Source organism: Prionailurus bengalensis, chromosome D1 (assembly GCF_016509475.1).
Source record: "Prionailurus bengalensis isolate Pbe53 chromosome D1, Fcat_Pben_1.1_paternal_pri, whole genome shotgun sequence".
Classification (NCBI taxonomy): Eukaryota; Metazoa; Chordata; class Mammalia; order Carnivora; family Felidae; genus Prionailurus; species Prionailurus bengalensis.
This window is the reverse complement of record NC_057346.1, coordinates 60339476-60361788: the sequence shown is the minus strand read 5'-3', so window position 1 is coordinate 60361788 and position 22313 is coordinate 60339476. Positions and strand designations below refer to the sequence as shown.

The window sequence follows — 22313 nt, the reverse complement described above, 5'->3', positions numbered from 1 at the left end:
GTTCTCCCCCAGAGGCTTCAGAGAGAGCCCACCCCTGCCCATACCTTGATCTCAGACTTCTCGCCTGAAGAACTATGGGAGAATAAATTTCTATTGTTGTAAGTCACCCAGTTTGTGGCCATTGGTATGGCAGCCCCAGGAAGCTAATACAGACTTAAAGCAGCCAGCAAGCAATTCTCAGAGGTCTAAGCCCGCAGGGTGTGAGCTGACCCAGTTCTGTGTCCAGCAAGAGCCGCCATTGCCCCAGGGCTTCTGCCTCCTGGCCCAGGTCCCACCCTAAGGGAGGGTCATGGATGAACTGGACAGAGCCTGGTGAAAAGGGCACTCACTGGGGACCATGTTGCCAGGACTGCCCTGTGTGGGGGGCAGGGAGTAGTGGACAGAAGAGCCTCAATGAGCAGGGGAGTCCACATGAGAAAGCCCCTCCTCCAGGCAAACCTCACACTTGGTCCTGAGGCACAAGCAGCGTTTGAGATCCTCCAATCCCGACAGCCTGCCGGCCACCTCTGACCACCCTGCTGCCACCTCAATGCAGCAGGGCTGGAGCAGGTCCAAGCCAGATGCCTTTGGGTGGAGAGGGGACACTCCAGGGCTCCAAACCACAATGATCTTCACTGATTCCCACCTTTACCGCCCCCCCCCCCCAGGCTTTGTGTTCAACCACACCCACCATCGCCATTCCTGCCCTCCTGTTACACCTCAGCTTAGCCATCTGAGGCCCTCCTTCTCTCTGCCTCTGGCTGTTTCTGGACCTTCCAGGCTGACGCATATGTCCCCTCCTCCACGAAGCCTTACCTGACCCCCATCTGCTCCTCCACCATGTCCAGAGCAGTGATGAGACAGGGCAAAGTGGAGAGAATCAGTTTGGGTCAGATGACCTATCCTAAGTAGATAATTAAGATAATTAGTTAAGTAGATTAAGATTAAGTAGATTAAGATAATTAAGATAATTAATTAAGTAGATAAGCCTAAATAGATTAATTACCACGGAAGAAATCAGAAAGGGCTACCAAATAGTTATCAGCCGAAAAAGATTTGCCCCCACAGTGTTTTATTGGTGATTTTCCTTCTAAACTCTTAAGAGATGAATAATTCCTGTGCTATAAAAACTATTCTAGAAAATAGAACTTAAAAAGGAAAGTGAGTCAATTCATTATGAAGCTGGCATAGCTGTGATACTAAAACCTCATAAAAATTGTTCTGAAAAAGAAACTTGTAGACTATTCTAAATAAAATACTAGCAGAATGTCAGCAGAATTTAAAAATATAAACACTGTATGAGATATCTACTTGTCAACAAGTCAAATTTTAAAAACATTGGCTCATTATAGTTGCTTCCAAAAAGAAGCATTTGAAAACGTTAAACACAACGTCCCATTTTGTTCATTATCAAAAACTAGAAACAGAACAGTATCTTATTAACATAAAAAATAATATTTTTCTCAAATGAACAAGCAACTTTGTACTTAACATTAGAAACAGGGGTTCTAATAAAATTGGGGAAAAATAAATATACCTTTTCTTATCGTTATTCTTTAATATTGTTCTGGAAGTTCTTTTTTATGAAATACAATATAAAACAGAAACAAAAATCTAGTTTAAAAAAAGATGAAAAAGGATAATTCTCCTTTGAATATTCAATAAAATCAACTGAAAATAGTTTTCAGTTAATAAGGGAATTTTTTAAAGTACAATATGTAATATATATATAACATAGAAGATAAATGTACAAATGTACAAAATCAAGAAATTTCTATATAAAATTATTGCCAATTCAAAAAAATGATAGAGGGGCGCCTGGGTGGTGCAGTCGGTTAAGCGTCCGACTTCAGCCAGGTCATGATCTTGCGGTCAGTGAGTTCGAGCCCCGCGTCAGGCTCTGGGCTGGTGGCTCAGAGCCTGGAGCCTGTTTCCGATTCTGTGTCTCCCTCTCTCTCTGCCCCTCCTCCGTTCATGCTCTGTCTCTCTCTGTCCCCCCCCAAAAAAAAAAAAATGATAGAAAATATTGTATTCTCAATGGTAGCAAATAGCAAAACACTTACAATACACTTAAGAGCAATGAGGGGGACCTATTCATTATTCAAAAAATACTGAGTATCTTTTATGTGTCAAATTCTATATTCAGTGTGTGGAACATAACTGTGAGTGAAGTAGATAGAGTGCCCGCTGCCGTGGACCTGTACAAATAAAACTAAGAAACTGTTGAGAGATGTAAATCAAGACTTTTTCAGAATGCCGTACTTTGATAGTAGATGGAAAGACTGAATGTTATCAATGTCATCCACAGATTAATTTATAGGATTAATGAAATCCCAATTTTTAAAAATCACAATGGGATTGTTTCTGAAAATTGGCTAAATGTTTCTAAAGTTTGGAAGAATAAAACTTGAGAATAACAAAAATTAATTTTAATCAAAGTACTTATAAAGGTAAGTTTCATTAAAAAGAAAAATAAGTGATGAAACTATAGTGGCTAAAATAGTAGAGTACTCTCTTACAAGTCAATAGCATAAGACAATTCAATTAAAAATAGGCAGAGGAGGGGCACCTGGGTGGCTCAGCCAGTTGAACATCCGACTTTGGCTGAGGTCATGATCTCGCAGTCTGTGAGTTTGAGCCCCAAGTCGGGCTCTGTGCTGACAGCTCAGAGTCTGGAGCCTGCTTCAGATTCTATGTCTCACTCTTTGAACATCCCCCACTTGTGCTCTGTCTCCCTCTCTCTCTCTCAAAAATAAATAAATGTTCAAAAAAATTTTTTTCATAAAAACAGGGAGAGGATTTGAATAGAGATTTCTCCAAATAAAAGCACATGAAAACATGTTCAACATCATTAGCCCTCAGAGAAACACAAATCAGAACACCTTGGATGGCTAGAATTTTTAAAAAGATCATAATAACTGTTGAAAATGACATGAAGAAATTATAACCCTCATACACTGCTGGTGGGAAAGTAAAATGGTGCAGCTGCTTTGGAAAACAATATGGTACTTCCTCAAAAGATTAAACAGAGAGTATATAGATACTCAGTAATTCTACTCCTAGAAATGAAAACATGTGTACATAAAAACTTGTACATTAGTGTTCACAGCAACATTGTTGAAAAGAGCCAAAAAGTGGAAACAGCCCAAATATCTATCAACTGATGAGTGGATCAATACAATGAGGTTTATCCACATGATGGAGTACTATTCAGCCACTAAAAGGAAATGGCATACTCATGGCTACAGCATATTGAAACTCGAAAACAGTATGCTAAGTGAAAGAAGCCAGCCATGAAAGACCACATGCTGTATGATTCCATTTATTTTTTTTTCAACGTTTTTTATTTATTTTTGGGACAGAGAGAGACAGAGCATGAACGGGGGAGGGGCAGAGAGAGAGGGAGACACAGAATCGGAAACAGGCTCCAGGCTCCGAGCCATCAGCCCAGAGCCTGACGCGGGGCTCGAACTCACGGACCGTGAGATCGTGACCTGGCTGAAGTCGGATGCTCAACCGACTGCGCCACCCAGGCGCCCCTGTATGATTCCATTTATATGAAACATTCAGAATAGTCCAGTCCAATGACACAGAAAGTGGTTGCCTCGGGCTGAGGGGATTGGGAGAAATGGGGAGTGACTATCAGTTGGTAAAGGGTGTCTATTTGATGTGATGAAAATGTTGATTGTGGTGATAGTTGTGCAGCTCTGTGAATTTACTAAAAAAAAAACATTGAATTGTACATTTAAATGGGTAAACTGTATGGTCTGCAAATTATACCTCAATAAAGCTTTTATTTAAAAAAAAAAAAAATGTATGGTATTGGCACAAGAACAATCAGAGCATCACTACCTGTAAAACAACCCCATGACATACAAGAACTTAATCTAGGATAAAGATAGTAAGACAAAGCAATGGAGAAGCTGAAACAAGAACAATGTATTTAGTTACCTGGGGAGGAATATACCAACTTAGATTGTCACTTTGTGACAAAAACAAATTTCTTGTGGATCAAAATTTAATACGAAAAAATCATGCCATATTTTAAAGGGGAACAAAATCTTTGAATGAGAAAAGACTTGCCAAGCTTAAAACCAACTCATAAGGAGAAATGCTCATAGATTTCATTTTATAAATTTAAAGTTTTTAGTCTTAATATCAGAAACAAAATAAAAATACAAGATTTGAAAATTTTGTTTCAGTGGATGAAAGAGGAATAATTAATTTTAATAATTAAATTGCTAAGGGAAATACTTAACACCTTATACACATGGGCAAAGTATAATGAACGGATATTTCACAAACAAGAACCTGCAAATTACAATAAGATAGTATTTTTCAATCATCAAATTACTAAAATAAAAATTATTAAATTATATTAATTTAATACTAGCACCAGTGACTCAGACATGAGACTGATACAGCTTTCTCAGAAATCCACTTGGCATGCTCAAAAATGTTCAGATTGTTTGACCCAATAATCCTACATCCGAAATCTACCCTGAGAAATATATTTGAAATGCAAAAACTTATTGAAAGATTCATATGTCATTAAATTATGACCCTTAGCTTCTCATTTTTTTCTCCAGGAATATTGACTCATGAAGACCAAAGCCTGGTGAAGGTGGGGCAGGCCCTAGTAGGGGTCAAGGTACGGAAACCAGACCATCCTGCTCCCAGACCATTCTGCTTCCCAAGGAAGATGTTGGCATGGAGCAACAGCAGCTCCAACGGGTCCTACACCAGCTTCCTCTGGGTGGGCTTCCCTGGGCTGCAGGAGCACTCACGCCCTTCTGGTGCTGCCCTTCCTCAGCCTCTACCTGGTGATCATCTCTGCCAATGCCCTGGTCACCCACATGGTGGTGGCCCAGCAGAGCCTGCACCAGCCCATGTACCTGCTCATTTCCCTTCTCCTGGCTGTCAGCATCTGTGTTGCCGCCACCGTGATGCCCACCATGCTGTTCAGCTTCTCTACCCACTTCAACCACATCTCCCTGCCTTGCTGTCTACTCCAGATGTTCTGCATCTACTTCCTCATTGTCTTTGACTGCAACACCCTCCTGGTCATGGTCCTGGACTGCTACATTGCCATCTGCTACCCTCTGTGCTACCCTGAGATAGTGACAGGTCAGTTGCTGGCTGGCCTGGTGGGGGAGGCAGCTGCCAGGAGCACTTGCATTGTTGCTCCCCCTCGTGGGGCTTGCCTCCCAGGTTCACTTCTGCTGCTCAGACCTGATCCACCACTTTGCCTGTGAGGACATGGCCCTCATGAAGCTCTCCAGTGGGGACATCTCCCCGAACAAGACTGTGGGTCTCACTGTCCACATCTTCAACAGAGTCCTGGACATGCTGCTACTTGGAGCCTCCTACTCTCGCATTATCCATGCTGCCTTCTGGATTTCATCAGGCAGAGCACATTCCAAGGCCCTGTGGCTTCCACCTGCTGGTCATCTTCACCGTCTACTCTTCCACCATGTCCTCATCCATCATCTACCGTGTGGCTCCCACTGCCTCCCTGGCCATGCACAACTCACTCAGCGCCCTCTACCTGCTGCTCCCATGTCTGGTTAACCCTGTCATCTACGGGGCCGGGACCAAGGAAATCAGGCAGCACCTGGCAACTCTGTTCCAACTCTGTTCCAAAAGGCAGAGCTACTAGCCCCCTCCTCCCCCCCCCCTCCCCCACCCCCCCGCCGAGAAGCCCCAGCCCCTGCCCTCACACAGGGAGCTTCCCACATGACTCTTTGGGACTTGTAGGTCCTACAAGTACTCTCACTTTCAAGTGGGTATATGTGCAAATGAGTCATCCCTGCTGTATTTTGGCTTTGACTATCTGCATTCATCTTTGAAAGTCTTTTATCCATTTTCTGAAAATAGCTACTCATCCAGAATTATACAGTAACCAACTCCAAAGGAAGCTTCTGTCTCTAGCTTCTAAATTTTCTCCCCTTCTTTCTGCATGTGATATTAATGCATTCTCACATTCATTCATCAGACATCTATTTTACATACATCATGCTAGCCCCATGATTGCAAAGAAAAAGAAACCGGTCTCTTCCCTGAAGGAGGCTCTAGTCTATAAAGCTTCCAAACTATAAAGACAGGTAATGTTCAATAATACCTTTATGTACAAAACTCTGTGGGAACATAGAGGAAGACAATTACGAAGACAGAACACTTCACAGAGAAGGTCAATTTGAGTTATCTTTGAAAGACAAGATAAGGTGTTTACTGAAGAGGAAGGAGATAGAAGAAAAAGAATTCCAGGCCATAACAGCAGGGTAGGCAAAGGCACAGAGGCATGGGTACACGGCTGAGTGGGAAACTCCCAACCAGGCCCAGTTTCCCTGGCACAGGGGCAGGTGGGGGCCTGGCAGGGAAGGAGGCTGAATGCATAAGCAGAGGCCAAGTGATAGAAGGCCTCATCTGTTGTGATAAGGAGTTTGAGTGCTTACTCCATGCAGTATTTAGCCATTTAAAGAGTCCAAAGCAGCAAAGTGGCAAGATCCTACCTGTGTTTTGGAAAGATGGTTCTGCAGCCCTAGTAGAATGTGGATCAGAAGGACACAAGCCTGGAGGCTGGGATACTGGAGATGACGGTGGCCTGGACCTGACGGTGGCCTGGCCTGACTGGTCACAGCAGAAATGAGGAGTGGAAGACAGACACAAGAGATTCCGGAAGGTTGAGTTTGTGTATGAGGGTTAGAGAGGCAAGAGGAAACTAAAGGGAGAGTGGTCTCACCAAAGCCCAGAGAGGAGACTGTTCTAAGAAGGTTAATGGTCAGCAAATGGAAGTCCATCAGAGGACCTGTAGGTGGTTTAACCAACAATGAACTAGTATCCAGAATATATAAAGAACAACTACAAATCAGTAAGAAAAAGACAATAGTAAAATAGGCAGAAGACTTGAACAGTCACTTCAGAAAATAAGCATAAGAAAAGGCATTTGACCTCCAGCCTCTCACATACAGATGTTCAGGTTGTGCACTATACAACTTCACACATCTATTGTATAAACATACCATATTTGTATATGTATTTCAAAATTTCCCAGACCACGAAAACTCTCAATGCACTACTAATGAGATTATAGATTGCTGAACCACTTTGAGGACAATTTGCCATTATCTAGTGAAACTAAAGATATGCATACCTCTTAACCCCCAAAATATCCTCAGACACATGGGCATCAAAACACACATACAAGAATATTCACAGTGGCATTGTTCCTAATTGTGAAAAACTAGAAATAAAATAATGTCCTTTGGCAATAAAATGTGTAAATACATTATGGTACATTCATACATTAGAATGCTATTGACAATAAAATACATTCACAAGTACAACACCCATTCATGATAAAAACCCTGTGCAAAGTAGGTCTAGAGGGAACATTCCTCAACATAATAAAAGCCATATATGAAAAACCCACAGCTAACATCATACTCAATGGTAAAAAAAAAAAAAAAAAAAAAACTGAGACATTTTCCCCTAAAATCAGGAACAAGACAAAGATGTCCACTCGCCACTTTGATTCAACATAGTACTAGAAGCAATGAGACAACATAAAGAAATAAAAGACAGGGTGCCTGGGGGGCTTAACTTGTCAGTTAAGTGTCCGACTTTCAGCTCAGATCGTGATCTCACAGTTCTCCAGTTCGAGCCCCACATTGGGCTCTGTGCTAACAGCTTGGAGCCTGGAGCCTGCTTCAGATTCTGGGTCTCCCACTCTTTTAGCTCTTCCCTTGCTTGCACACAAGCACTCGATGTCTCTCTCTCTCTCGATCTCTCTCAATCTCTCTCTCTCTCTCTCCAAAGTAAAGAAAACTTAAAAAAAAGTTAAAGACATCCAAATTGGGAAGGAAGACATAAAACACTCACATTTTGTAGATGACATGATACTAAATACAGAAAACCCTAAAGAGTCCACCAAAAACTACTAGAACTGATAAATGGATTCAGTAAAGTTGTGGGATACAAAATCAATGTAGAGAAATCTGTTGCATTCCTATACACTAATAATGAATCAGCAGAAACTGAATTCAAGGAAACAACCCCATTTCCAGTTGCTCCAAAAACAATCAAATATCTAGGAATAAACTTAACTGAAGAGGTGAAAGACCTGTACCCTGAAAACTACAAAATAGTGATGAAAGAAATTCAAGACAACACAAAGAAATGGAAAGACATTCCATGTTCATGGGTTAGAAGAACAAATAGTGTTCAAATGTATATACTGCCCAAAGCAATCTACACATTTAATGCAATTCTTCTCAAAATACCAACAGCATTTTTCACAGAGCTAAAACAAACAATCCTAAAATTGGTATCAAACCACAAAAGACCTCGAAAAGCCAAAGCAATCTTGAAAAAGAAAAAACCAGAAGTATCACAATTCCAGACTTCAAGCTCTATTACAAAGCAGCAATAACTGACACAGTATAGTACTGGAGGGGAGGAGCCAAGATGGTGGCACAGCAAGGAAGTCTTTTTTGTGTCTCTCGCGCATGAAATACAGCCAGATCAACACTAAACCATCCTGCACACCTAGAAAACTGATTTGAGAATTAACATAACAATCTGCACAACCTGAACCACAGAACTCAGCAGGTACGTGGTGCAGACAGGTGAACTGTGGGGGAGAGAGAAGCTGTGGAGGACAGGGAGCTGATTTGCTTGTGGAGAGAGGACAGAGGCTGGGGGGAGGGGAGGAGAGAGTATGGGAAAAGAACCCCCACCCCGAAAGCAGCTGGAGAGAAAGTGGAAAAGTGGAAACAGCCGCAAGGACTTAACAAGAAAGGGAGAAAGGAGAAAAGAGAGGGTTTAAATTCCATTAAGACTCTACACACAGGGAAGGAGCCAAGATGGCAGAACAGCATGGAAGTTTTTTGTGTGTCTTGCATCCATGAAATACATTCAGACCAACACTAAACCATCCTGCACACCTAGAAAACTGATTAGAGGATTAATACAACAATCTGCACAAATGCAACCACAGAATTCAGCAGGTACATGGCACAGAGAGGTGAACTTGGGGAGCGAGGGGCCACAGTGGGCAGGGAGCCGCTTTTGCAGGTGGAGAGAGGACAGAGATTGGGGGGGGGGGGAGGCCGGGTGGAGAGAATATGGGAAAAGCACTCCTCTCCAAAAGCAGCTGGAGAGAAAGTGGAAAATTGGAAACAGCCGCAGGGACAAAACTAAAAAGGGAGAAAGGAGAAAGGAGAAAGGAGAGGGTTTAAATTCCATTAAGACTGTAAACAAGGGGAGCGCAAAGGCTGCAACTCCGCAGCTCCATACCTGGCGGTGCTCTGGTGGGAAGGGCGAATCCCCAGGAGCAGAGTGGGGTCCGGGAGGTTCTCAGGCCACACAGGGAAAAGCGGTTCCACTGCTGGAAGGACATTTGGTAGAGACTGTTGAAGCCACCTGGTCCCAGCAGACCCCAGAAGGCAGCTGCATTCGTTGGTGCTGGGGCAAGGTTGTTGAGGGTGAAGCCTGGTGCCAGATGTGTGTTGTGATTTTCCATAATCCCTGAGACGCTGCTGCTACACTATCTCGTGAACTTTTTCTGGGGCGGGCTGGCACCCAGCCGCAGTCTTGGGGCACAGGCAGCAGCAGGGTCCAGCAAGCGTTCCTGGGTGCAGCAGACATTCAGCCATTGCTCAGTGAGACCCGCCCACAGAGGGGCAGAACGGGTCAAAGCTGCAGTCCTTCAGAAGTAAGGGGCCAGGGAAAACAGCCACACCTGAGACAAAACACAGGCGACAAGTACTGCCTGCGGCTTGGTCACAGACAGTGAAAAAGAGGGGAGTGGACAAAAGCTGAAGACAGAGGATGGGTGAGCAATTGCTAACCGGGGAGAACAGAGTCTCAATACGAGAGGCTGTGTGGCTGGGTGACGCCATTTTCACTGCTCCCACGCATACGCATATGCACCTAGGAGCGAGCGCTACAACTCAACCCCCATAGGCTAGCAGCGCCATCTAGTGGAGGACGGAGCCACTACACTAAGCCCTGCCCAACTGGGCCAACCTCGCTCTTCAGAACACAAGTCTCACCGCCTGGTTAGTTTATGGACTATAAAGCGATTCATAGTCTGACTTCTAGGGGAAAATGAAGTAATTTCAGTCCTATTTCAATCTGCTAGCAGGTCCATCTATTCAATTTTCTTTCTTTTTTTTTTTTTTCTCTTTTTCACTTCTTTTCTTTTTCTTGAATACAGAAAGAGAAAAAATTCATTTTTGTTTTCAATTTTTATTCAAAATTTTTTTTTGCTTTTGTGTAAATTTTTTCAAATTCTATTTTACTTCCATCATTATTCACTTTTTCAAATTTTCAAACGATTTCCTTTTTTTCCCTCTTTTTTCTCTTTTTGGTTTATTTTCTTTTTCTTGAATACAGAAAGAGAAAAACTTCATTTTTACTTTAAATTTCTATTAAAATGTTTTTCTTTTATTTTTTCTACTATAGTCTTTACTTTTGTGTAAATTTTTTCAAATTCTATTTTACTCCCATAGTTTAATTTTAGTCTACTTCAGTGTATTCATTTTTTCAAATTCTCAAACAATTACCTTTCTCCCCCCTTTTTACTCTAATCTATCAAACCACTTTGAACACAGAGACCAAAACACACCTAGGATTTTTCATCATTTATTAGATTTTGTGTGTGTGTTTTTAATTTTTAATTTTAATTTTTTTAATTTTAATTTTTTTATTTTAATTTCTCTACCTCAATTCCTTTTCTCCCTTCAAAATGACAAAATGAATGAATTCACCCCAAAAGAAAGGGCATGAAGAAACAACAGCCAGGGATTTAACCAACACAGATACAAGCAAGATATCTGAACCAGAATTTAAAATCACGATAATAAGAATACTAGCTGGACTCAAAAATAGATTAGAATCCCTTTCTGCAGAGATAAAAGAAGTAAAAAATAGAATGAAATTAAAAATTCTATAACTGAGCTGCAATCATGGATAGATGCAGCGGTGGCAAGGATGGATGAGGTAGAACAGAGAATCAGCCATATAGAGGACAAACTTATAGAGAATAATGAAGCAAAAAAAAAAAAAAGAGGGAGATTAAGGCAAAAGAGCACAATTTAAGGATTAGAGAAATCAGTGACTCATTAAAAGGGAAGAACATCAGAATCATAGAGGTCCCAGAAGAGGAAGAGAGAAATAGGGGTAGAAGGGTTATGTGAGCAAATCATAGCAGTAAACTTTCCTAACCTGGGGAAAGACACAGACATCAAAATCCAGGAAGCAACAGAGGAGCTCCATTAGATTCAACAAAAACCAACCGTCAACAAGGCATATCATAGTCAAATTCACAAAATACTCAGGTAAGGAGAGAATCATGAAAGCAGCAAGGGAAAAAAAGTCCCTAACCTACAAGAGAACACAGATCAGGTGTGCAGCAGACACCAAGTTTCTGTGGAAACTTGGCAGGCCAGAAAAGAGTGGCAGGATATATTCAATTTGCTGAATCAGAAGAAAATATGCAGCCAAGAATTCTTTACCCAGAAAGGCTGTCATTCAAAATAGAAGGAGAGATAAAAAGTTTCCCAGACAAACAAAAATTAAAAGAGTTTGTGACCACTAAACCAGCCATGCAAGAAATTTTAAGGTGGATTCTCTGAGGAGAGAAAAGATAAAATATATATATATCAAAAGCAACAAAGATTAGAAAGCACCAGAGAACACCACCAGAAACTCCAACTCTACAAGCATCATAATGGCAATAAATTCATATCTTTCAGTACTCACTCTAAACATCAATGAACACAATGCTCCAATGAAAAGACATAGGGTAACAGAATGGATAAGAAAACAAGATCCATCTATATGCTGTTTACAAGAGACCCACTTTAGACCTCAAGACACCTTCAGATTGAAAATAAGGGAGTAGAGAACCATCTATCATGCTAATAGTCAACAAAAGAAAGCCGGAGTAGCCATACTTATATCAGACAATCTAGACTTTAAAATAAAGCCTTTATCAAGAGATGAAGAAGGCATTATATCATAATCAAGGGGACTATCCACCAAGAAGACCTAACAATTGTAAACACATTTATGCGCCAAATGTGAAAGCACCCAAATATGTAAATCAATTAATCACAAACATAAAGAAACTCATCAATAGTAATACCATATTCAACACCCCACTCACAGCAATGGACAGATCATCTCATCAAAAAATCAACAAGGAAACAATGGCTTTGAATGACACACTGGACCAGATGGACTTAACAGATATATTCAAAACATTTCATCCTAAAGCAGCAGAATATACATTCTTCTCCAGTGCACATGGAATGTTCTCCAGAATAGACTATATACTTGGATACAAATCATCCCTAAGTAAGTACAAAAAGATTGAGATCATACCATGCATATTTTCAGACCACAACGCTATGAAACTCGAAATCAACCACAAGAAAAAATTTGGAAAGGTAACAAATACTTGGAGACTGAAAAACATCCTACTAAAGAATGAATGGGCTAACCAAGAAGCTAAAGAGGAAATTATTATTAATTTTTTAAAGAGGAAATTAAAAAATATATGGAAGCCAATGAAAATGATAACACCACAACCCAAAACCTCTGGGACGCAGCAAAGGTGGTCACAAGAGGAAAGTATATAGCAATCCAGGTCTTCCTAAAGAAGGAAGAACGATCTCAGATACACAGCCTAACCTTATGCCTTAAGGAGCTGGAAAAAGAACATCAAATAAAACCCAACACCAGCAGAAACAGGAAATAATAAAGATTAGAGCAGAAATTAATGCTACCGAAACCAAAAAAAAAAAAAAAAAAATCAGAACAGATCAAAGAAACCAGAATCTGGTTCTTTGAAAGAACTAACAAAATTGATAAACCACTAGCCAGTTGGATCAAAAAGAAAAAGGAAAGGACCCAAATAAATAAAAACAAGAATGAAAGAGGAGAGATCACAACCAACATAGCAGAAATAAAAACAATAATAAAAGAATATTATGTGCAACTATACGCCAATAAAATGGGAAATCTGGAATAAATGGACAAATTCCTAGAAACGTATACACTACCAAAACTGAAATGGGAAGAAATAGAAAATTTGAACAGACCCATTACCAGCAAAGAAAAATTAGTAGTCAAAAATCTTCCAAAAAAACAAGAGTCCAAGGCCAGATGGCTTTCCAGGGGAATTCTACCAAACACTTAAGGAAGAGTTAGCACTTATTCTCTTCAGGCTGTTCCAAAAAATAGAAATGGAAGGAAAACTTCCAAACTCTTTCTATGAAGCCAGCATTACCTTGATTCCAAAACCAGACAGAGACCCCACCAAAAAGGAGAACTATAGACCAATTTCCCTGATGAATATGGATGTAAAAATTCTTACCAAGATATTAGCCAACTGGATCCAACAATACATTAAAAAAATTATTCACCAACACCAAGTGGGATTTATACAGGGCATGCAGGGCTGGTTCGATATCTGCAAACAATCAGTGTGATTTGTCACATCAAAAAAGAAAGGACAAGAACCAAATGATCCTCTCAATAGATGCAGAGAAAATACAGTATCCTTTCTTGATAAAAACCTCTAAGAAAGTAGGGATAAAAGGAGCATACCTCGAGATCATAAAAGCTGTATATGAAAGACCCAACGCTAATATCATCCTCAATGGGGAAAAACTGAGAGCTTTCCCCCTAAGGTCAGGAACAAGACAGGGACATCCACTCTCGCCACTGTTATTCAACACAGTATTAGAAGTCTTAGCCTCAGCAATCAGACAACACAAAGAAATAAAAGACATCCAAATCAGCTAGGAGGAGGTCAAACTTTCACTCTTTGCAGATGACATGATGCCCTGGAAAACCCAGAGGAATCAATCTCATTTACTGTTACACCAAAAACCATAAAATACCTAGGAATAAATCTAACCAAAGAGGTGAAAAATCTATACACTAAAAACTATAGAAAGCTTATGAAAGAAATTGAAGAAGACACCAAAAAATGGAGAAATATTCCATGCTCCTGGATAGGAAGAACAAATATTGTTAAAATGTCCATACTACCCAAAGCAATCTAAATATTCAATGCAACCCCTATCAAAATAACACCAGCATTCTTCAGAGAGCTAGAACAAACAATCCTAAAATTTGTATGGAACCACAAAAGACTCCGAATAGCCAAAGCAATTTTGAAAAAGAAAACCAAAGCAGGAGGCATCACAATCCCGGACTTCAAGCTGTATTACAAAGCTGTAATCATCAAGACAGCATGGTACTGGCAAAAGAACAGACACTCAGATCAATGGAACAGAATAGAGAACCCAGAAATGGACCCACAGACGTATGGCCAACTAATCTTTGACAAAGCAGGAAAGAATATCCAATGGAATAAAGACAGTCTCTTCAGCAAGTGGTGCTGGGAAAACTGGACAGCGACATGCAGAAGAATGAACCTGGACCACTTTCTTACACCATACACAAAAATAAACTCAAAATGGATGAAAGACCTGAATGTAAGATAGGAAGCGAAGCCATCAAAATCCTTGAGGAGAAAGCAGGCAAAAACCTCTTTGATCTTGGCCACAGCAACTTCTTACTCAACACGTCTCTGGAGGCAAAGGAAAACAAAGCAAAAATGAACTATTGGGAACTCACCAACATAAAAAGCTTCTGCACAGCGAAGGAAACAATCAGCAAAGCTAAAAGGCAACTGGTGGAATGGGAGAAGATATTTGCAAATGACATATCAGATAAAGGGTTAGTATCCAAAATCTATAAAGAACTTACCAAACTCAACACCCAAAAAACAAATAATCCAGTGAAGAAATGGGCAAAAGACATGAATAGACACTTCTCCAAAGAAGACATCCAGATGGCCAACTGACACATGAAAAAAATGCTCCACATCCCTCAGCATCAGGGAAATACAAATCAAAACCACAATGAGATACCACCTCACATCTGTCAGAATGGCTAACGTTAACAACTCAGACAACAAGAGATGTTGACGTGGAGGCAGAGAAAGAGGATCTCTTGCACTGCTAGTGGGAATGCAAACTGGTGCAGCCACTCTGGAAAATGGTACAGAGGTTCCTCAAAAAACTAAAAATAGGGGGCGCCTGGGTGGCGCAGTCGGTTAAGCATCCGACTTCAGCCAGGTCATGATCTCGCGGTCCGTGAGTTCGAGCCCTGCGTCAGGCTCTGGGCTGATGGCTCGGAGCCTGGACCCTGTTTCCGATTCTGTGTCTCCCTCTCTCTCTGCCCCTCCCCCGTTCATGCTCTGTCTCTCTCTGTCCCAAAAATAAATAAAAAACGTTGAAAAAAAATTAAAAAAAAAAAAACTAAAAATAGAACTACCCTATGACCCACCAATTGCACTACTAGGTATTTATTCAAGGGATACAGGTGTGCTGTTTCGAAGGGACACATGCACCCCAATGTTTATAGCAGCACTATCAACAATAGCCAAAGTATGGAAAGAGCCCAAATGTCCATCGATGGATGAATGGATAAAGAAGATGTGGTATATATATATAATCAAGTATTACTTGGCAATCAAAAATGCCATTGAAATCTTGCCATTTGCAACTACGTGTATGGAACTAGAGCGTATTTTGCTAAGCGAAATTAGTTGGAGAAAGACAAATATCATATGACTTCACTCATTTGAGGACTTTAAGATACAAAACAAATGAACATAAGGGAAGGGAAGCAAAAATAATATAAAAACCGGGAGGGGGACAAAAACATAAGAGACTCCTAAATATGGAGGACAAACAGAAGGTTACTAGAGGGGTTGTGGGAGGGGGGATGGGCTAAATGGGTAAGGGGCATTAAGGAATCTACTCCTGAAATCATTGTTGCACTTAATGCTAACTAACTTGGATGTAAATTTTTTAAAATTTTAAATAAAAATTAAATTAAAAAAAGTATAGTACTGGCATAAAAATAGATGCCTGTATCAATAGAATAGAATTGAAAACCCAGAAATAAACCCACAATTATATGGTCAATTAATCTTTGACAAAGGATAAATAATATCCAATGGGAAATAGTCTCTTCAACTAATGGTATAGGGAAACCTGGACAGCTACATGCAAAAGAATGAAACCGGTCCACTTTCTATACATACACAAAATAAACTCAAAATGGATTAAAAACTTAAATGTGAGGCCTGAAACCATAAAAATTCTAGAAGAGAGCACAGGCAGTAATTTCTCTAACATCAGCAAGGGAAATAAAAGCAAAAACAAACTATTTAGATTACATCAAAATAAAGTTTCTGCACAGCGAAGGAAACAATCAACAAAACTAAAAGGCAATCTTCAGAATGGGAGAAGATATTTACAAATGACATATCCAACAAAGGGTTAATATCCAAAATATATAAAAAAACTGATAAAACTCAACACTCCAAAAACAAATAATCCAATTTAAAAATGGACATAAGACATGAACAGACATTTTCCAAAGAAGACATACATATGGCCAACAGAGACACATGAACAGGTGCTCAACATTACTCATCACCAGGGAAATGCGAATCAAAACTGCAATGAGATATCACTTCACACCTGTCAGAATGGCTAAAATCAAAAACACAAGAAACAACAAGTGTTGGTGAGAATGTGGAGAAAGAGGAACCCTCATGCACTGTCGGTGGGAATGCAAATTGGTACAGACACTGTGGAAAATAGTATGGAGATTCCTCAAACAGTTAAAAAATACCCCATGATCCAGTACTTCATATTTACTTGATATTTACCCAAAAAATACAAAAACACTAATTCAAAGGGATATATGCACCCCTATATTTACTACAGTTTTATTTACAATAGTCAAACTATGGAAGCAGCCCAAGTGCCTATCAATAAAGAAATTGTGGTATATATAACAATGGAATATTACTCAGCCATAAATAAGAATGAAATCTTTTCATTTGTAGCAACATGGATGGAGCTAGAGTGTATTTTTGCTAAATGAAATAAGTCAGACAGAGAAAGACAAAAACCATATGATCTCACTCATATTCAGAATTTAACAAAACAAATGAGCAAAGGAAAAGATAGATACACAAAGAAACAGACTCGTAACTATAGAGAAAACACTGATGTTACCAGTGGGGAGATAGGCAGGGGGATGGGTAAAATAGGTGATGGAGATTAAAGAATACATTTATCTAATATAAATAAATAAGTAAATAAATAAATAAATAAATACTTTAAAAATAAAAAAATTAAAACAATAAATTCTATGTCTCCCTCTCTCTCTGTCCCTCCCCTGCTCACACTATGTTTCTCTGTCTCTCAAAAATAAATAAACATTTAAAAATTTTTAAAAATAAAGGGGTGGGCATCTGGGTGACTCAGTTGGTTAAGTGTCTGACTTCGGCTCAGGTCATGTTCCCACGGCTTATGAGTTTGAGCCCTGCATCGGGCTCTGTGCTGACAGCTCAGAGCCTGGAGCCTACTTCAGATTCTGTGTCTCCCTCTCTCTCTGTCCCCTGCTGCTTATGCTCTATCTCTCTGCCTCTCAAAAATAAATAAACATTAAAAAAATTTTAAAAACAATAAAATACAGTAGCATGCAACATGAATGAATTTTTCAACCATAATTTTTTTCTTTTCTAAATCTCTTTAGGATATGATGGATTGTAGAAAGCCAAAAATATATACAATGTATTGTGGACTTCATAATTTATGTAGAAATAAAACAGAACTACAGTAACATGAATACTGGGAGAGAGGAAATAAAAGAACCTTGCTGTCAGGATTTCATACTGTTTGTTGAAGTGGCATAATAACAATTTAAAATAAACTGTGGTAAGTTAAAGATATGCATCACAAATGCTAAAGCAACCTGTAAAATGACACAAGGAATAAGGCACAGCTAATAAGCTAAGAAGTAGAATCGAATCAGGGCACCTGGTGCTCAGTCAAGTGTCTGACTCTTGATTTCAGCTAAGGTCATGACCTCAGGGTTGCAAGATCAAGCCCCACATCAGGCTCCTCATTGAACATGGAGCCTGTTTAAGATTCTCTCTCTGTCACTCTCTGCCCTCTCCCACACGCACATGCGCTCACTCTCTTTCTTGCTCTCTCAAAAACAAATGAACATTAAAAGAAAGAAGAATTGAATCATAAAGAAAAAACATTAAATCCAAAGAAAGCAGAAAAAGAGGAAAAGAGGAGATTTCCAGTTCCCCTATTTCCAGATTCCAGAAGACAGAGTGGTGATACCTCCCTGGAGGAGACAACCCTCGCTTCTGTGGGTCTCAGCTATTCACAGCAGAGTCCACACTGGAGTCACCTCCTGTCCCAGATCCTGAGCCACCCACACCGGACAAGTAAGTACCTCAGCAATGTGTGTGTGTGCGCACACACACCCACCCACTCCTAAATCAGGTCCCTGGCTCTCCCATGGTCACCCAAGTGCCCTTTCCCTCCTTTGGGTGATCCCTGAGTGCCTATATAACCCCCACATTGCAAGAGCCCCTTCCCCTCAGCTGAGTCCTGGTCATCCCAGTCAGCAATACCCAGCTTCTGCCTATTGGTGCCCCTGGAATGGAATCTGACCTGAACCCTGACTTGTTCTCTCTAAGCTTCTAATGGGGCATCTGTAAAATGAATCCCTCAGAAGCTGTGACTGCTCTCTGAGAAACACCAAGAGCCATAGAAATAAAAATGTTCATACACTGTCCCCTCCACCCAGCCTCTCTCCCTGGGGTCCTCCCTGAGTTCTGGGTTTCTCACTGTTTCCTCCTTGGTGTCTGTGGACATGACTGCCCACTGGGAATCTCCTCAGGCTCCTCCTCTGGAACCACGGGTCTACTTATCCATCCCTCCCCTTCAGCCTCATAGATCAGTGCCTTGGTGCCTTACCTTTTCAGAGGTGAACTGAGAGCCACAGCAGGCTGCACCCCGACAGGACACCACTACAGGTTTCCATGGTGAGGTTGGGGGTGAGAAGACCGGAGCTTGATGGGGATTTGGAGGCAGGAAAACCTGAGATTGGACCTGAACTCCACCAATTATCATCAACAACCTAGGTTCACTCATATGCCAGCCCTATCATTTAATACCTATGAGACTTTAAGAATATGAGTTACCTTCTCTAAACCTTAGTGTCCTCATCTATAAGCAGGGTTAATAAACAGTATTCATCTCTTAGGGTTGCTGTGAACAGTAAAGAAAAAAGCCTTGGAATCATGTCTGGCATGTAGTAAGTGCTCAATAAATGCTAACTCTTAGTATTACTGCTGAGACTAAGAACGTTTGGAGCCTGTCCATTGTTGCCTCTTGTGTGTGTTGGGGAGGAGGGGTGGGCAGAGTCGGTGAGGGAGAAAACTGTGGTGTGGATGGAAGAGTGTTAGAAGACCTGAATTTCAGGTCTGACTCTTCTTGTCAGGTGAGACTAAGCAAATCACCTGGGATCTCTGAGCCTTAATAGGTTTCATTTTTCCTTCCTTCCTTCCTTCATTCCACTTCCAAGGGCTGCTCTAGGTTGCAAATGAGAATGTTTCTTAAAATCCCTTTGTGCATGCATTTATTCCTTCAACACAACACTTACCGAGCACATATTTGGCTGTGGGCTCAGAGCTGGTCACTGGGACAGAGATGAAAAAGACATGGTCTCCCCGCTGGAAAGCAACACTTTCCATCCATTGAGGAGCTCAATCAGCGAGCCAGTGATTATTGCTCAATAAAGACATGCCCAAGGCTTTGCTTTAAAGATGAGGAGAGGGGTGCCTGGGCGACTTAGTCTGTTAAGTACCTGACTCTTGATTTCAGCTCAGGTCATGATCTCACGGTTCGCGAGTTCAAACTCTGCGTCAGGCTCACACTGACAGTGCAGAGCCTGCTTGGGATTCTCTCTCTCCCTCTCTCTCTGCCCCTCCCCTGCTCATACTCTTTCTCAAAATAAATGAATAAACTTTAAAAATAAATAAATAAATGTGAGGAGAAAGATGAAAAGCTAGAGGGTTATAGGAAGTTAAGGTGGAGCTTATTTTCTCCTAACAGAGATGAACTTTTTCATACGCTGAGGGGAGAGAGTGAGAAGTACAAGACGCCCTAAGAACAAAAGAGACATCTCTCCCTGGGAACTGAAGGAAGACAGACGAACACTGTTGCCAGTTGTGAGGACAGGGCAGAGATAAAGCAGCTCTGTGTGTGGTTTTGACTTTTCCAGTGGTGGAGGGGAGGCTCTTTCTGCAGAGAGCACACGGCTCTGGCATCATCCTCAGCCTCCTCTCCGTCCCCTCCTCTGCTACTTGTAGGGTGAGTTGGCTCGGTTGGTCTTTGGCCTCTGCTGTCTGTAAAGCCCTTTACCTCGAAGCCTCCAGAGCAACCAAGCCTCTCCTCTGGTTTCCAGAACTCCATTTGCTCCTGGCTGTCACACTCCCTCCCTCCCCTCTTTTCCTCGGTCTCCTTCATTGCCATCTGCTCCTTAAGACTCTGTCTCATGCCCTCTATAAATTTCTAATCCTCACATAGTCACCTCCAGCCTTAATTTTTCATCTGAGCTCTCCATCTGACTTCAGGTTGTTGACTGGGGACCTCTTCATCTGGGAGTCCTCCCCACATCCAAGTTCAATTAATTGGGCCTCCTAGAACCCCAACCCTGCTCTTCCTTGCTCAGCTTATAGGAGCACCAGTGCAGTCATCCTGGCTAACAACAAAAACCCTGAAATTACTATCCATTCCTCTGTCTTTCCCCACTTCCAGTTGGTTCCTAAGTCTGACTGATGTGACTCTGGCAACACCTCTTCATCTCTCTCAAGACTTTCATCAGTGAGTTAACTGATCTGCTCATCCCTCACGGTATTTTTCATCCCTTCTGCCTCTCCTCGAGGGGGTTGTTATTCTGCCATTTCCTTTCTTGACTGCTTTAGGGTCTAAGAGCCCCTTGAGGAACTTACCTGAGTGATCCTAAAATACAAAATAGGAGGGCAAACTACAGTTCACGTGACAGCTTGTTAAGCCCCTTAACAATGAACACACTCTGGCATTTGGCAAGAAGCTTGGTCCTTAACCACCTTCTTGGCCAGTGCTCCTCCAGCTTGCATTTCTTTCTTGCCCCTCTGTCCTATCATGGACCACCGCTCACCTCACTCTCAGCTTCTCAATCCCACCCTCCAGCTATGAAAGTCCCCCACTCTAAGGACTTCTACCCCCTCCCACAATGTCATCTGGCCCTTGCCCAACCCCACTAATGGCACATTTCCCAAAGTCTGGATTATTCTGTATAAAATAATGCTCTAAGATTTTTCAAAAAGACATTCCATGGTGGGCATTGGAAATCCAAAGCCACTTCCTTTGGAAGTCTCCCTGTGAATTTACAGCTGTGCCTCTTTATTCTTCTAAGTATTCAGAAGGTGGTTATAGGAACACCAACATAAACGTGGTTTTCAGAGACAATTCACTGATAAGAAGGAAGACCATTTCCTAGCTGCTCCACAATCTATAAGGCTTCTCCAATCTTCTATGTAGTTAGTAGTAAGAGTGAAGTGATCTGCCCCAAAGGTTTCCTGGAACACCAGATGTTCAGTGCAAACTCCAGGGAAGTCTCAGGCAAGCCGGGAAGGGAACAGTTGGTCATCCTAAAGTTAAGAGCATGCATTTTAGGGTCTGACTGTCTGGGTTCAAATTCTGCTCTGCCATTTACTAGCTGTGTGACCTGGAACTAGACTTAACCTCTCTGTGCCTTACTTCCTTCACTGGCACAATTAAGAAGATTTTAAAAAGTGAATCCATGAAAGCATTGAAAACACTGCCTGCCATATGGTAAATGTCCAATAGGTGTTAGCTATTTTCATGTAATCTGTGTTGTTCAAACCCTAGGACTCTGGATCTTTTCCTATCTGCTCCCTTAATTACACAAAAATCTGGTCAACACTTTGAAATTACTGCTCTCAGAGCCCAACTAAATGTTCAGCCTCCTCCCATCTTCTTCCTATTCCTCCTTGGCCTGCTCAACAAGCAGTGCTCAAGTACGTCCTCGATGCCTGGGCTTGGTGGGGGGGGGGAGAGTTGGGGGGAAATCAGCACTTGCAGCTCCAGCAGCACGCGGGAAGAATGCTGTTTGCTGGCTTTCCGGGAGCTTACATTGAGAGGAAAGCAAAATCATCATCCATGACACTGAGGACAAGGCCAGGCAGGAGGCCTCAGAGTCAGTCTATAGAGGCTTAGGAAGGCAAGAGTCCCTGTGACCTGTTGTTTGAGGTCCAGCAACTTTCCCCTGGCCTTGCCACAGTGCACCCCAGGCACAAAAGTGAGGCCATCATTCCTGATAAACCCCACCTGGTTCTTCCACACTTCTTGGACCACAAATTC

At 41.4% G+C, this 22313-nt stretch overlaps 1 pseudogene; it reads left to right on the top strand.

The window, feature by feature from the left end:
- Window positions 1-4681: 4681 nt before the first annotated feature.
- Window positions 4682-5638, top strand: LOC122484240 (annotated as a pseudogene).
- The last annotated feature ends 16675 nt before the right edge of the window (window positions 5639-22313 follow it).